This window comes from Phytophthora infestans, genomic scaffold (assembly GCF_000142945.1).
Source record: "Phytophthora infestans T30-4 supercont1.27 genomic scaffold, whole genome shotgun sequence".
Taxonomy (NCBI): Eukaryota; Oomycota; class Peronosporomycetes; order Peronosporales; family Peronosporaceae; genus Phytophthora; species Phytophthora infestans.
Window position 1 is genome coordinate 436,955 of NW_003303732.1, and position 15,446 is coordinate 452,400.

Genomic DNA, 15,446 nt, shown 5'->3' on the forward strand with positions numbered 1-15,446 from the left:
GTATCTTGGTGGCCCTCCGTGCGGATCGTAAGAATGGCGGCCATCCTGCTCTGCGTGTGTAGTTACCGCTTTGTGCACTTCAACACAGTCCAGCACTAGTATTAACCGATCAAAATAGGGTTGCAAGCCAAGTTGCACAAAAGGCCGATATTTCTACAGTAGTAGTAGCTTTCCTACTTAAACTACAGGTTGATCAGGCCTCTGTGAAGCGAAGTTCTTTTTGCAGCATTTAAAAAAGCTCAATTGTCGCTTGCCTACGTACTGCGGAAGCAAATCAAGTTGGCAAGGTGGGCGCGATGGTTCGACGTAATCGCACTCTTGCTGTGAATGAAAACAGGATTTGCTCTTGGATCCCCTATCAGATCTGGTATAAATTTCAGAGAATAAATATTCTCGTATTTCCTCTTACTCTCCTTGGCTTTAAAATTTTAATTTCTGGATAGTTATTATTGCCATTATGGTATCTCTTCTTAATTCCTGTCAGACACCAATTGTCGTCTACTGTACACGTTTTCCGAGCTCGCGTGGCACATTGTCACTGAAAACGAAATAGAGAACTTTAGCTGTTGGAGTAGCGCGAAATAGAATATCAATGGATGTTTCTTCAGTGGAATACATGTAACGAAGGTTCAAAATGTTTCAATGGACCATTGGCCTTGACCATTTTTCAGACAATTGTTGCTGCAAAATCTTGAGTTACCGGTAGTCGAGAAACTATTAATAAGTTCTCTAATATATCCTTCGTTGAACCAGAACTTTTAGCTTTCCACACACTTAGGGGTCAAACAAACAGGTACATTAATGAGAGCTTATGCAATGACCATCAGCTCGATCCGAAAAGGGACGAGGAGAGCGGTGCCCCCATTAATGGTCATGCAGTCACCCTCACTAATGCAGTGTTGTGTTCCCCATTTGTCCAGCCACCATATTTGCTGACAGCGCAGTGACAGACTCCTTGCAGAGTCGAGTGTAGGTCTTGTACGCGTCAGATACCCATCGGCCGTGAACTGAATCGTCAGTGCATCCACGCCGGAGCGGTACATATGGGTCGCCCCGCCTGTGCGAAGGGAGTGTGTACTAAAGTGGCAAGGGTTCTTGCCGGTGCGGACGGCGGCACGTTTTATAGCTTGGGACAGATCTTCAGCTGAAACGCAGCTGGGACTCCTCGGTGTGATATAAACACCGTGGCTGGAATGCTAGCCGGAAGACCTTTCCTTGCTTGAAGAAGTACAAAATCTCCGAAAACAGGGCAAAGGAAGTGATGGCCAGAGCGTGAGAGCATTCTTGTCGTAGGGGTTCCGCCTTGTTTTGTCTTCGAACTGATCAACCGTATTCACACACCCTGAGCTTGCGATGGATCCTGGGTTGGCCTGCCCGTCGCATCGACACTTATAATGTCTTCAGCTCGAAGTGCAAACCACTTGAAAGAACCTCCTCGGATTGACACGATCTCCGATCGACGTAGGAGGAAGAAGTACGCCAAGCACATCACCCCCCATAAAACTTGCTCACGTGGTGTAGCCATCGTCAAGCTGCGAAAGCAGGCTTCCAGAATGTCGAGTAAAACCGGCTCCTTACGAAGCCGCGGTGTATCGAGACGACTGATACCTTTGAGAAGCATGCGGATGTCTGGGTGTGCGATCGGGAAGTCGTAACCGAAAGCGGCGAAAAAGTATCGTACGCCTTGAAGAACCGCTGTAATGGAATCACTACGGATTGGACCGCCGGATCCGAAGCCGAACTGAAAACCGTGAAGAACGAAATCGGAAATATACCGCACTTTTTGATGAATGGAGACGTCGAGAAGATATGGGTGAGCGCCTCTGCGTGAGATCCAACTGGTCCACTTGCCTAGGGATCGACTGTACTGCACAAATGTGGAGTCGGCAACGGAGTGCGCGCGGAGATACACTGCCAGACGCTGGTTAGGCCTTGTATATCCACCGGCGGGGACACCTGCAACCAGCCGGAAGTTAGCGACGTAAAACGATCCACAAACGACGCGTTAGCGGTAAGTCGGGAGCCAGCATCTGCTCGGACGTTGTCTGCGCCGGGTATGTGGGACGCAGAGAGCCGGAGTCGAAAAGTTGATTTCCACCAACTTAGCAGGCGAATAAGAACTTGAGCCCTGGGATGGCGAGATGCCAATTTGTACTGCCACGCGACGGCAGATGTGTTGTCGATGCGGAAGTGTACGTGCCGCGGCCTCCCAGTAATGCAAGCGTTTGAAGCCCACCTTGCGCCCCATGTATGCACAGCGAAAGCACACGAGAGAAGCTCGCGGAAGCTGATGTCAAAACCGTTGGTCTCTTCGTTGTTGAACGCCGCGATGAGATCACGCTCGGACGGAGTGAATTGGTACGTCAGTGCCTCCTTCGCGGATATGTCAAGTGCGCAGAGACCGAAATATGAAGCATCCGTTTCAACCACAATGTCCATAGATAGAGCGTGCTACAATGGTTGGTTAAGCAGGTAAACCGGGCCTTCTGCGTCTTCGTGCATCGCAGGGTAGTGTTGCTGGGGCATCTCGATGTTAAAACTGGCCATAACCTTGGTAAGCTCGGCATGCCGAACTTGTTTGTGCAGGTCTCGACGTATCCTTGCGCTGTCATGCGTCTCACTTGCTCTTTGACTTGATATTACAGGGCGAATCGTGTGAGTTTCTTCTCGGTCGACCGGCCTCTCGGTGGTACTAGTACGTACTTCCACAACACTACTAGAGCGATCTGAGTGTACACCAATCAAATCCTGCGGATGGGTGCGCGAGTGCATAGTCGGAGGAGTCAGTATAACCGTGGGTGGCTGTGTAGTCGGTCCGGACTGTATATTTGAAGAGGGCTGTATAGCTGTGGATGACTGTATAGTCGACCCAGACTGTATAGTTGCAGGGTGCTGTATAGCTGTGGATGACTGTATAGTCGGCCCAGACTGTATAGTCACTGGGTGCTGTATAGCAATAGGTGACTGTATGGTCAAAGGACGCTGTATAGCAATAGGTGACTGTATAGTCAATGGGCGCTGTATGGCTATGACCGACTGTCTAGACGGATCAGACTGTAAAGTCGGAGAGGGATGCATATCCGTAAGGGTCGCCTCGCTTGTGACAAAGCCATCAGTCGCAACGGAAAGCGGAGGCTGCGGACCGGGCTCAGAGGCCACTTGCGGTGGGTTGTGATAGGCAAAATGACCCTCAAACACGCTAATTTCTCGCTCCCGCGCGTATTCGACATAGCAGATGTAACCTTACCTGTTTCCGTACCGAAGTCACGGAACATTCGACTTGCGGCCAACATGTGGGCTTGCGGAGAATTGTAGTCGCCTTTCGCCTTCTTTGAGCCTTCTGGGAAGCTTGCGCTGGTCAGGTAACAGACTTCAGAAGGAGGCAGCTCTCCTTTCGAGTTCGGAGCCGTGACGATTGTGCCTGCGGACGCCCCACCCCATTGAGTACTTTCGCTACCGTGGAGCTGCCGCAAGCGTGCAACCTCATCGCGTAAGGAACGAAGCTCGCGCAGCAGGTCCACTGGTGCTGCAGGCTGCGGTACGATGGGTGTTGGGCCAGGCTCTTGATGAGAAGGATGGTCAGCAGGACCCTCGGCCAATGCCACACCGCGACCGGGCTCAAACGACGCCATAAATGTGGATAGGTCGAAGTCTTTCCGGGAGCTCGGGCGAATCTCAGGAGCAGCCGGTGTAGGAGGTTGTACAACTGGTGGAGGGAGCTGCACGATCGGGACGGTATCCCCTGCTGACTTCTTTCGCCCTCTTAGGCTTAGGAGTCGCCGCCTTGTCCTCCAGGCCGTGGTCGGACCCGTCTTCAGTGGCGTCGTCACTCTTCGGTCGACTGGTAGTAGCTGCAGGCGACGGGGTCGTGCGCTTGGGCGCCTTTTTCTTTCTCTTGCGGGCCTCGGCCGGCGCTGGAGAGGAAACGTTGCGGGCGGCAGCTCGCTTGCTCGTGCGAATCGGCGGAGGGTCCGAGGTGCTGCGGGCGGATGTATTGGTCCACGTCTCCTCTCCACCAGTGACCATGACGACGTCGGCTGCTGGGACGGTAGAGGCGCTGTCCGACCAGGCCGTGGTGGCCCTGGACGATGGCGAGTCGGGTGCGCTGGAAGACATGGTGTAGGATGAATCCCCCTCTTTTTTGCTCTTAGTTCTTGTTCTCCAAATGCGAAGTGAGGAGTGGAGGCCACGTGTGTGGTTGGCAGCTTTCGGGGAGTACACGTACCGGTACTACGCCGGTAATACCGGTCACAGATAATCTCGTGTGGAAAACACAATTCCCTTCCTCCGCTCCGCTCTACTACACTGCGCGACAAAATCTTTCGGACACTTACATTTTTATCTATAGCTTGGCTTCTAGAACGAGTTGAGACGTGCTATTTAGATATGTTTAGCCAATCCGATAGGTCTATAGCTGGCATGTGACGCGGAGCTAGATTTCCGAGTATGTCGGTAGGCTGGCATACAAAAAACTAAAAATTGGTCTGCGACACGATTTTCGGACACACTTTTATCTTATTTTTAGTAAGGGCAAGAATGATTGTCCTGAGCGATAAACTATCAGTAATGCGTCTTATCACCGTTCTTTCGTGCTACCTCAAAGCATCGCGATGGCATCGAGTCCATCAACTTCATCAACTCGTCCATCGTAACCGAATCCCATGCAGCCTTCACAGCAACTGTTAGCTCAGGTACAGACCCATACTGCTTACCATTACTGTACACCTTTCTTGCGAGGATTGCCCACACGTTCTCGATTGGGTTCAGGTCTGGGGATCTTGCAGGCCAGTCGAGCACCGTCACCCCTTGCTCTTTGAAGAACCCCATGGATTCGTAGGAAGCGTGAATAGACGCATTGTCTTGCATGTACACAAAGTCTGTACCGTATTTAGCGTGCGCGAACGGAAGCATGTACTCAGACACCGTGTAGATGTAGTTCGACGACTTCTGGCGCCCCTCCAGAACAACCAATTCCGACTTACCCTTAGCGCCAAACGCGCCCCACACCATTAGCGACCCTCCTCCATTTTGGCGCGTCAAATAACGCCGAGCAGGACGTCTCAGGTCCCTCCAATAGTGTTTAAAGCCATCAGGTCCATCTAGATTGAATTTTTTCTCGTCAGAAAAAATAATCATAGGCCAAACAATCTCCTTCTGGGCTGCAGACGAAAGCCTTTCCGCGAACTCTAAGCGTGCATCCATGTGCTCCTGTGTGAGTGGGAGCGCTCTGTCCATCTTTGAGTAGACTAGAAAATCAACCTTAGACAAAAGCCTCTGAACGGTACGAACAGAGCATTTTAGCCCATACGTAGCCTTCAGCTGCGCTGCCGAATAGTTTCCCGTGGCAGCCCCTCGTACGACCTGCCGAATCTGGCGATCGGTGAGGCTCTTCGACCTACCAGGCTTTGCCGCGCGCTTGTCTTCAGTACGCAGTACGTAGCTCACGCCGTCCGGCGACCTCTTGAGGCGGCGACCGATCTCTCTCACCCCCACGTTTGCTTCGCGGAGGCCCTTAATCCTCCCGCGCTCTTCGTCAGTGATGGGTGGTCCGCGACCCATACTAAAATGAAGTTAGAAAGGAGATTGATTGGATGGCCGCTTAGAACAATCATTCTTGCCCTTACTAAAAATAAGATAAAAGTGTGTCCGGAAATCGTGTCGCAGACCAATTTTTAGTTTTTTGTATGCCAGCCTACCGACATACTCGGAAATCTTGCCCCGCGTCACATGCCAGCTATAGACCTATCGGATTGGCTAAACATATCTAAATAGCACGTCTCAAATAGATAAAAATGTAAGTGTCCGAAAGATTTTGTCGCGCAGTGTATGGAATACACCATATTGGTGTATTTACATGTTACAGCATCAGGGCGAAAACCAAATTCCCTACCGGAATACTAAGTTTTAATAATACAAACGTTTTGGTCCAATTTGTTTGTTTGTTCATTTAATGAAAAGCAACTTGCAGTTCAAGTCTTGCCTCTTCAGTTCCAACAGTAGCATTTAAAGTTGCACTGAAGAACTCATTAGTTAAGTGTGAGATACAGGCGCAGCGAACCGCGGCCCGCGGCGCCCCCGCGGCGCGGGGGCGCCGAAGGGGCGCTCAGCGCGGCTGGTCCCTTTTCTGCTGTGACCTCTAATCGTCGATTATGTCTTATTGCGACACTCAGAAGGTCAGAAGTCAAGACACGTGTGCTGAAACAGTAAATGCATGTGTTTGGCATGTTCTGTCATGCGATTCCAATAGCGAGAGGACTTGACACCTACTTAAGCTGCATCGGATGCGTCCTCTCGCTCAGCGGGTCGCGAGGTTGCGTGGCACCTCATCCGTCTAGAGGATTTGAAGCCTACTTGAGTCTTAAGTTGAGACGCATTGAGTGTATCCTCACGCTCAGAGGTTCCGAAAATGTTATTTTTATTGAGACTGGCAAAACAGCAATAAAAATAATTTTACGTGCTTGGAGCACCATGGGTGCAAAAATTATTGGTGTTATTGCATGCAATATACAGTGGGCTGATATAGTTGGTGGTAGCCTCACCACGCACAACCTTCCGGACTGTGGCAGCGTCCCAGCAGGCTCAGTTCAGCGACCAACCATCAAAATGAGAGGACAAGAGCGCGGCAGATCGATCGTAGATTGCGGTTTAGCTGGACCGCTGGTCCGTAGGGCTCCATCAGCCCGGTTAAAGGTTATTGCCTGGAGAGACCGCAGAATAAATTATTTGATTTTGAAATGGGAGCTCGAAAATAAATTATTTTACTGCAAAATAGAAAATATATTTAATAAAAATAACATTTTCGGAACCCCTGCTCACGCTCTCGACTGGTCGAGGTTGAAACCATCAGCTGACGCGGTTACTCTCCTTGTTAAATAAGGCTTTGAAAAAAAAACTGCCGGTGTGGTGTGGCGGCTCTCACTACTCGCAGCTGCAGTACTACATGTATAACAAAAGATGACACGATCTATACGCATGGAAGAGGTAATGGACGCGAGAAGGAATGGTCGGCCACATTACTGAAATATCACCGCAAATCGAAGGCCAAGCACGACAACTACGTCCGACCTCTGTACTGGGCAATCCGTTTCACGGTCTGGATTGTGAATAAGCGAACTCCAGCGATGATGTACAACAAGAGCAACGTTTATCTCGTCAACAGGAACTATCGCATCTACATCAAGTACTTGCGGTTCTATGAACACTTTAAGGGCCCGACGTACAAGTTCAACACTTAAAGAAACAAGGAGCTAAACGAAGGATAAAATTTGATGTATAACATGTATAAACACAACCAGTACAGAAGGACCACGGAGAGGTACTGTAATAGTAGCTGCCAGCCCATGAAAGTAAAAGCTGAATTACATGAAGCCTTCTGCTCAAGGTAGTTGGTGATCTCAGCACTAAATACGTGTGTTAAAATCAAGATCAATGCCGCTAGGACAACTTATCAGTATCGTTGATTCTTCACCAGGCCGATTAGAGTTCTGGAAAGTGTAGTGCTCGGCCTGCTGGTGAGCTCAGCGCTGGGCCCACCTCCGCAAATACCGCGCGGCGGGCTCTCCGCGCGGGTTTGCTGCGGCTAGGTCTTTTTTGTGGCACCGCCTTCGTTTCCCGCTTAGGTGCGGTTTAAGAAATCCTGTGAAACTATAATGTGCTGTGGACCACATCCCACGTCCTTTCTCTCAGTCTTTGCTAGTCATCAGAAAAATGTACCGGGTACCTTCAAGTCAAAAGCCCGGAAGGCGTAAAATCTCTCACAAGATACTTCTGTCCATTTGAACCGTCGCTTTGTTCACAATATTGTAAGAGAAGGCGCGCTTTAGCTGGGACACTTTTTTATTGCCAAACTCGCTACTTTTGTTGGTGCTGTAGAATTTTTACGAACCAGTGGTTGCAAGAAATTGATCGGTTGCAAAAATACCGTTAATTCCGGTATGCTTCGAGGCATAAGTGTTCGGTCGTGTCAAATTATGTCTACCGCTCTCCGAAAAGTGTCTAGTGCCGGGTATGCTCTTGCACCAGACTCGAATCTGCCGCCTCAAGGAAAGATGGTGAAACTGTGGTGGGTATGGCGAGAAGTGTGTTCTCGGTGCGAGTGGACGAGAGCGACTCGGTGGTTGACTTGAAGGAGGCGATCAAGGCGAAGAAGAAGAACGACTTGAAGGACGTTGATGCAAACAAGCTGCAGCTCTTTCTGGCAAAGACAGCGGACAACAAGTGGCTCTCTTCTCGCTTGGAAGACGTAAAGAAGCTGAAGAAGGGCTAAAAGACTGCTCTCATCGAAGCGCTCACGAATGAAGACAAAGAGTTACAGGGAGAAGATTCGCTGGAGGACGTGCTGATCGAAATGGATCCTCCATCAACTTCCCAAATCCACGTGCTGGTGGTGGTTCCACGGTCTACGGGAGACGATGACGCATGGAGTCCAAAGGACTTGTGCACCGTGGATCCTGATGTTCAATTGAATTTGCGGGAATCAGTTGTGAGAGTTTCCTCGGAAGATGTGTGCTCAGGAACGGCGCTGTTTGTGGATCAAACGCTGGCGCACTTGTATCTTATGACGAACTTGCACCTGTGGACAGACGCCACATTCGGTGGTCACTTGAGTGTGTCCTTGTCGAGGCTGAATCGAGTGACCTCTTCCGGCTTCGTCGTTTCGGGAAAGAGCTGCTCCACCACAACTTAAGGCTTGTTTGATAAAGCTAGTGTTTTCATCGCTGCCGTCCTTGGAGATTTACGACGTGGTTGCATTGCAACATTGGCGTCCTTCAGATCAGCATCTTCCTTTTCCTTCCACCTGTTTTCATTGAGGGGTGAAGTATCAAATGCTGTTTGATTTCAAACTTGAAGTCAGCACTCAAGTGATTAGCGAATGTGGCGTCTGTCCACAGGTGCAAGTTCCGTCATAAGATACAAGTGCGCCGGCGTTTGATCCACAAACAGCGCCGTTCCTGAGCACACATCTTCCGAGGAAACTCTCACAACTGATTCCCACAAATTCAATTGAACATCAGGATCCACGGTGCACAAGTCCTTTGGACTCCATGCGTCATCGTCTCCCGTAGACCGTGGAACCACCACCAGCACGTGGATTTGGGAAGTTGATGGAGGATCCATTTCGATCAGCACGTCCTCCAGCGAATCTTCTCCTGTAACTCTTTGTCTTCATTCGTGAGCGCTTCGATGAGATCAGTCTTTTAGCCCTTCTTCAGCTTCTTTACGTGAGCGCTTCGATGAGATCAGTCTTTTAGCCCTTCCTCAGCTTCTTTACGTGAGCGCTTCGATGAGATCAGTCTTTTAGCCCTTCCTCAGCTTCTTTACGTCTTCCAAGCGAGAAGAGAGCCACTTGTTGTCCGCTGTCTTTGCCAGAAAGAGCTGCAGCTTGTTTGCATCAACGTCCTTCAAGTCGTTCTTCTTCTTCGCCTTGATCGCCTCCTTCAAATCATACACCGAGTCGCTCTCGTCCACTCGCACCGAGAGCACGCTTTCCGCCACACCCACCACAGCACAGAAGAGTTTCACCGTCTTTCCTTGAGGCGGCAGATTCTCGAATGAGAGAAAAGAGCATCCTTCAAAATCGTGGCGTCAGTCATTGTCTTTATGTGGCTTGATTTTCAATGTGTTCAAAATTTTTTTTAATGAGCTAAGTTCGGTTTCTGTGTTAAGTTCGTCTTTCGGCTTCCGCTTGCGTGTACGAATTTGTCTTATCGTCATACCTTTTTTGATAGGTTAGACGAGCTTCGCGTGTGCGCTGGTAGTAGCGCTTCTGCGCTGCTTTGATGCGCTCTTTGTTAGCAAGTTATCGGTCGTCATCTTTATATACTACTTTGAACTTCAAAATTTGAAGTATACCTTTATATTTGTCAGGCTTAAAAATAAAGCATCCACGACCACCATTGCAGAAAAAATCACGTGGACACTTCCACTGGCGCTATACAGACTATAGCTCACTCTTTCAAGAGTTGATGGCTTACGAAGAAGTTGTCATGATGGAGAGCACTATTCAGAGAGCTATTAATATTTTTGGAGCGTGAGCTACAGGGATGTAGACGACGAATTGATGAGCAAGGTCCCGTGCTCGATACGCTCTTCAGCGCCTGGCGGCAGCAGGCTTTGGGACTCTGAGGTGGCAGCACGCTCCCTTCCTGGATCTCGACTCGAAGATCCAGAAAGGAGCGTGCTGCCACCTCACGCTTCATCTCGCCCACCGCCTTGTACTTCTGCGTGGACTCGCCCCCCGCTCTCAGTGCTCCAAAGCTCTTCCGTACACTTTGCATCGATACTTGCACTGGTTTCTTCACAACAACGCAGTCGCGCTTAGCTTGCCGATTAGAATACAACAGTCGACGTGTGCACAGCATCCACAAGACTCGAGACACTCGATCTGAAGCCTCGCCAGTCCGCTGGATAGTACATCGTGTTGTCGCTCAGAGTCTCGAAGAACGTGTCGTAAATTCAAACATCTTTCTCCACGGCAACAAGACGTCTGCCTCTTGTGGCATCATCTGTTCCGTAATGCTATCTTGACTCAACCTCTCGTGGATTAGGAGTAACAATCAGTAAATTCTCTTCTTCAGCTCGTACGTCGACACCGCAAGTGGCCAATACAAACAGTCGGTCGATAAACTCCTCCACCCTTCTAAAATACACGTCGCAGTTTTGATCACGATGCACAGGGGACGCCTCCACCATGATGCTAGTAGCTTCAAGAGCTGTTAGCACAGATCGGATCTCAAGTTTTCGCTCATGCGAGTTCCAACCACGTGGGGCAGCAAACCGAAGCTCTGGCGGCGGGGACACCGAATAATAAAACATATCTTGCCGCACACGTGCGAAGACAGCGCAGATGTTACTCTGGGTGCCAATGGACGACTCGAAGCGATTCATCATCGCCTTGACGCTCCCCTCTAACAGTTCCTTCAAGACGACGATCTTGAGGTGACGTACAGGAGGTGACACCTCGGCCATCTTCTTCTGCACTCGACTGAGGTTCACTGGTAGTTGAGCCTCTGCATCGAACGAGCTCAACACCGACGTGAGTCAACTGCGTTGGGAACCGACGTCGCACTCGTTCAACACACGCTCAAGCGTATTAAAGAGTGCTGCTCATGAGGCCTTGATATCGTCTGAAGCGAACCCCCCAGCCAGTACAGATAGGCGACACCCTCTGTTCAGTAACGGCAGCAGCTCTCCAAGTTGCTGCTCCCAGGGACTGATCTTTCCAGCTTGCCGTAGTGCACTCATATCGACAGGCAGTAAGATGGCTGCTGAACGTTGCAGCGAGCTTGTGTTGCTGCATCTCCCGCGAGTTCCGCTGACCGAACGTCAAATCTAGATACCGACAACACCGGTACTAGACTGGTATCTGTATTGACGCTCAGGTGTAGAGATATCCTGCGCTCCAGCTCAACTGCGCGCCACAATCTAACGACGACGACGCTCGAACCAGCAGATCTACAATCACCAACTTTCACGCGATAGAGGGAACTCCAAGGTTCCGTCTACAAAGAGTAGTTCCAGCCAGTGCCAGCATGTCATCAAACTGCCAGTTCTTCGTTCGACGGTGACACGCGCTCTTCAGCTCTCGGCAATTGCTTCACTCGCTTCGTGCAGATTGCTGCTGCTCCATTAACTCGTAGGAAAAGCCACTGCGTAGTGTCACCTGCGTCGAAGCTTCGCCTTGATCAGCATCATCAAAAGGCGAGCGACAGTAAGCAAGTCGAAGCCTCGACGCAAGTGACACTGGCCCAGGACACTTGCACGTATTTCTTCCACAGATGTAGCCTCAGCTTCAGGACAGCAAGTCACTGCTTCTCAGTGCGACGCACTGTCTTCCGTTCTGCTCGCTCCTTAGCCAATTGAGCTTGTCGTTGCGCCTCCAGTGCACTTGACGTGCTCGCTCCTCTCCCAAAGCCTGCTGACGACGTGTTCTCGCTCTTCTGCTGCTTGGCGTCGGATTTCTTCTTGTCGCTTTGCCTCTTGTCGACGTCGCTCTGCTTCACAAGCAGCTTCTTCGGCCTCTCGGCGCTGTTCTTCCAACTTCCGTTGCTTCTTTTGCTCGTGTCGCTGCACTTTCAGAGCTTCTTGCTGCGATATTCTCAGCTGTTGTTCTTCACACTGCGTAGGCGTACTCAATGTCGTCAAAGCTTTGCAATTCTTTTAAGTCCTCTAGAGGATATGTCTGGCTGCGATAAGCTCGATTCGTTCATCGGCTCCGGTTGTGTGAAAATAATTAGGGGGTTTCAAAGTTGTCATTAATTAGGATTTTATAGAGAGAGTCAGACTATTCTATTTGGTCTTATAGACGACTAGATGTCTGGTCCTGGTTAGCAACGCCGGTGCCTGTTGGTCCGGTGGTTGTACGAGGCTCACCCCAGGACTGGGATGCTCTCTTGGTATTTTTGTTAGTACCCGTAAGCATAACAGCAATTGCGCTCCTTGCTCTTGAGATTCTGGACGTCGGCTTTCTCGCTTCCCCAGGGCTTGTAGTTGTCTCGTGGCTGTCGCCCAAAACTCCTGGCTACTTGCTTCCTCTGTGGTCTGATCTTGTTGGAAGACTACTCGGTTTCTCTGTATCCATAAGCTTGTGAGACAAATGCTACAGAGTATCTCCCATATTCTCAACCAGATGGCCGTAGTCTCCTTCGCCGCATCTGGGAATTGAAGCCACAATTGCTTCTGGACGTGTTGTGATATCTGCGGTGCCTTGCGGCTAGCGCATTGCGTCTGAAACCTTTCAATATTTCCTGGTTGCCAGCATTCTCCTGTCCAATTCAGTGAGAGCTTGCTCCAGCAGGCTTGTGCACTCCCAGAGGATATGTTCTATTGTCTCCTTTGTCCCTTGACATGCTTGTACATTGGACAGCTGTTGTCTTGGCGACGGCCTTCATGATACAAGTTGAGCTGCCGGACAGCTACACGATAACTCACCCATACCTGGTATTCCGTGAGTTGGTGTTTGTGGGACCATACTTGCGTCGGCGTTTGCTGCATTGCTGCCTTTTGCCACCCGCTCGTTGCTACTATTTCTTGGAGGCGCTGTACGTGCCCTCGTAGTTGGCCAGTGTCTCCTCTGTACTTCTTGAAGGGTTGCATTTTCAACACTGCCAGTACATGTTTGTTTGCGACACTGGGTTTAACAGTCCATGGGAAGCTGTGAATCCTTGGGTGCGCTAAGAAGACTAAACAACCAGTCTCTCCTAATCGTTCTAGCTCTCTCCATTCCTCCTGTGACCGGGTCTCCGCTAGACTCGATGTTACTGGTTTCCATGTTACGCCATTGGGCATCTGTTCCAACGTGATTGTTGTTGTTTCGGCTTCTGTACCAGGAGCCCTCGATCCTCGTGCTCTTCCGTCCTGCAAGATATGCCAGATAAAGCCCTTCACGAGCGTGGGTGGATGCCGCAATGTGAGTTTGTTCGTCACCTGGAGTACTGCCCCAACTGCGATCGATGGCGCACTGAGTAGGATAGCTAGACCCCACCTGCGCAGCTTTGCTTGTTGATGTTTCGCTTCTCCCTCAACGGGAATTGAGAACTCGTAGGTATTGTCAGTGGTACGTGTGATATGTAGTGCTTCCACCGTGCAGCTTTGTATCCTGTCGAATTTTTTCGACTCAGGGTGTGACCTCTTTTGTCAAGAATCCACGGATTGGCATTCCAGATGAAGGCTGGCCAGAATATTGCTTCATCGGTTGTCATCGCTCGCCACGGTGTCACCAGCTTGGTTGGTAGCTCTATGATCCATCGCTCCGCTACCGTCCATCTTAATGATTCCACTTCCAGTCTATCGATGTTTTTCTGGTACGCCAGGATGGAGTCCGCTGTGAGTTCCTCCGCGGGCTGCATCCAACTACTGATTAGTTGCTGTATACGTTCACCTGGCCTCCCTGTGAGTGTGCTAGTCTCTCGTGCGGTCGCTTGGGTGGGTGAGATTACTTCGCTTCACTCTGCGCTCGTTCCCCTGAATACCCGCTCCTTCCAGGCGTACCAGTAGGTGTCCTTCCGCTGTACTAGCCACAGAATTGTCTGCTTTACGCGCTGAGTTTTACATGCTATCGGGATCGATACCAGACCCAATCCCCCCGCTTGCTTCGGTGTAAAATACAAGTCCCGGGTTAAGTTTATGACGACTTTTATCCGCTGCAGTACTATGTCTCCACAAGAGCTGCTTTTGGATATTCCGGATCTGGGTTTCAGCCCATAGGGGCATCTTGAATGCTGCCGCTGTGAACAGCACGGACGGCATCATGATGACGCTCAAGATCAACACTCGATGAGCCACACTAGTCGCTAACTTAGTAGCTGTGGCTAGTCGTCGTTGGATGTTCCGGATACGAGTTGCTCAGTTCACTTCTGTTAAAGCTTTAGTTCCTACTTGATAACCCAGGTACCGGACCGTGTCTCCATGCTTCAATACGAGTAGTCCGTTAAACTGAAGCATTTCCACCGCCTTGTTGAGGAATATAAGCTGACTTTTTGCTGGTTGAACTTGCAGGCCAGACAATTTGCCAAATTGTTCCACGATATGCATTACTCGGGGAATCTGTTGAGCTTGTTGTAGGAAGACTGTAGAGTCATCGACGAAGGCTGAGAATAGATGCCTCTGCCCCCCTGTTCCTGGTACTTCAATACCTTCTAATGCTGAATCTTGCTGTATGGCCAGTGCGAGCACCCCTGCTGCTATAATGAAAAGTAGTGGCGCTACTGGACATCCTTGGCGAATACCTGACACTACCGATTGAGCCCGCGATAACTCTCCATTGACCTCAAGAATCGCTGAGGTTCCGTCGTGAAGCCGTCGTAGCAAATTAACGAAGTTTGTTGAGAATCCAAATCTGAGCACCGCTAGAAACAGAAATTCTCGAGAAACTGTGTCATAAGCCTTCCGAAAGTCCAGCAGGAGAATGACCTTGCTTAGCCGTGCTGCTAAATCCGGTTCACTCCGCGCTGTGGCAATAATAGCTAACATCATCATGATCGTCTTCATCATTTGACGTCCGTGCACGAAACCTTGTTGGGAATCCCCAATAGGTTTCCCTAATACTGTTTGCATCCTGGCGGCTATGACTTTCATGAATATTTTGTATCCGGTCTGCAGCAAGGATATCGGTCGGAAGTCCATCGCGTCTGTTGAATCTCCTTTCTTTCGCAACGGGATGATGAGTCCTTTAAGGAATGAAGCAGGCGGCTCTGCACCTTTGAGCAATAAATTTCCTAGTACTACTATTGCCGGTACAAGTACCGGTTGGGCGTCTTAGAAGAAGTCATTGCTCAACCCATCCGGTCCCGCTGCCTTGTGTCTGTTGAGAGCTGTGATTGCCATAAGTACCTCCTCCTCAGTTATCTCTGCTGTCAGGAATACATTTTGTTCTGGCGACACTTGTCTCTTCACTGGTATGTTCACAAAGGTGTCGAACGCGCCTTTCAAATGCTCCAGCGGAACTT

The 15,446-nt window shown here is 50.1% G+C and overlaps 2 pseudogenes; one reads left to right on the forward strand and one right to left on the reverse strand.

The window, feature by feature from the left end:
- Window positions 1–8,053: 8,053 nt before the first annotated feature.
- PITG_22969 lies at window positions 8,054–8,608 on the forward strand (annotated as a pseudogene; the record flags this gene model as incomplete).
- A 332-nt stretch (window positions 8,609–8,940) lies between these two features.
- PITG_22970 lies at window positions 8,941–9,522 on the reverse strand (annotated as a pseudogene; the record flags this gene model as incomplete).
- Between the last annotated feature and the right edge of the window lie 5,924 nt (window positions 9,523–15,446).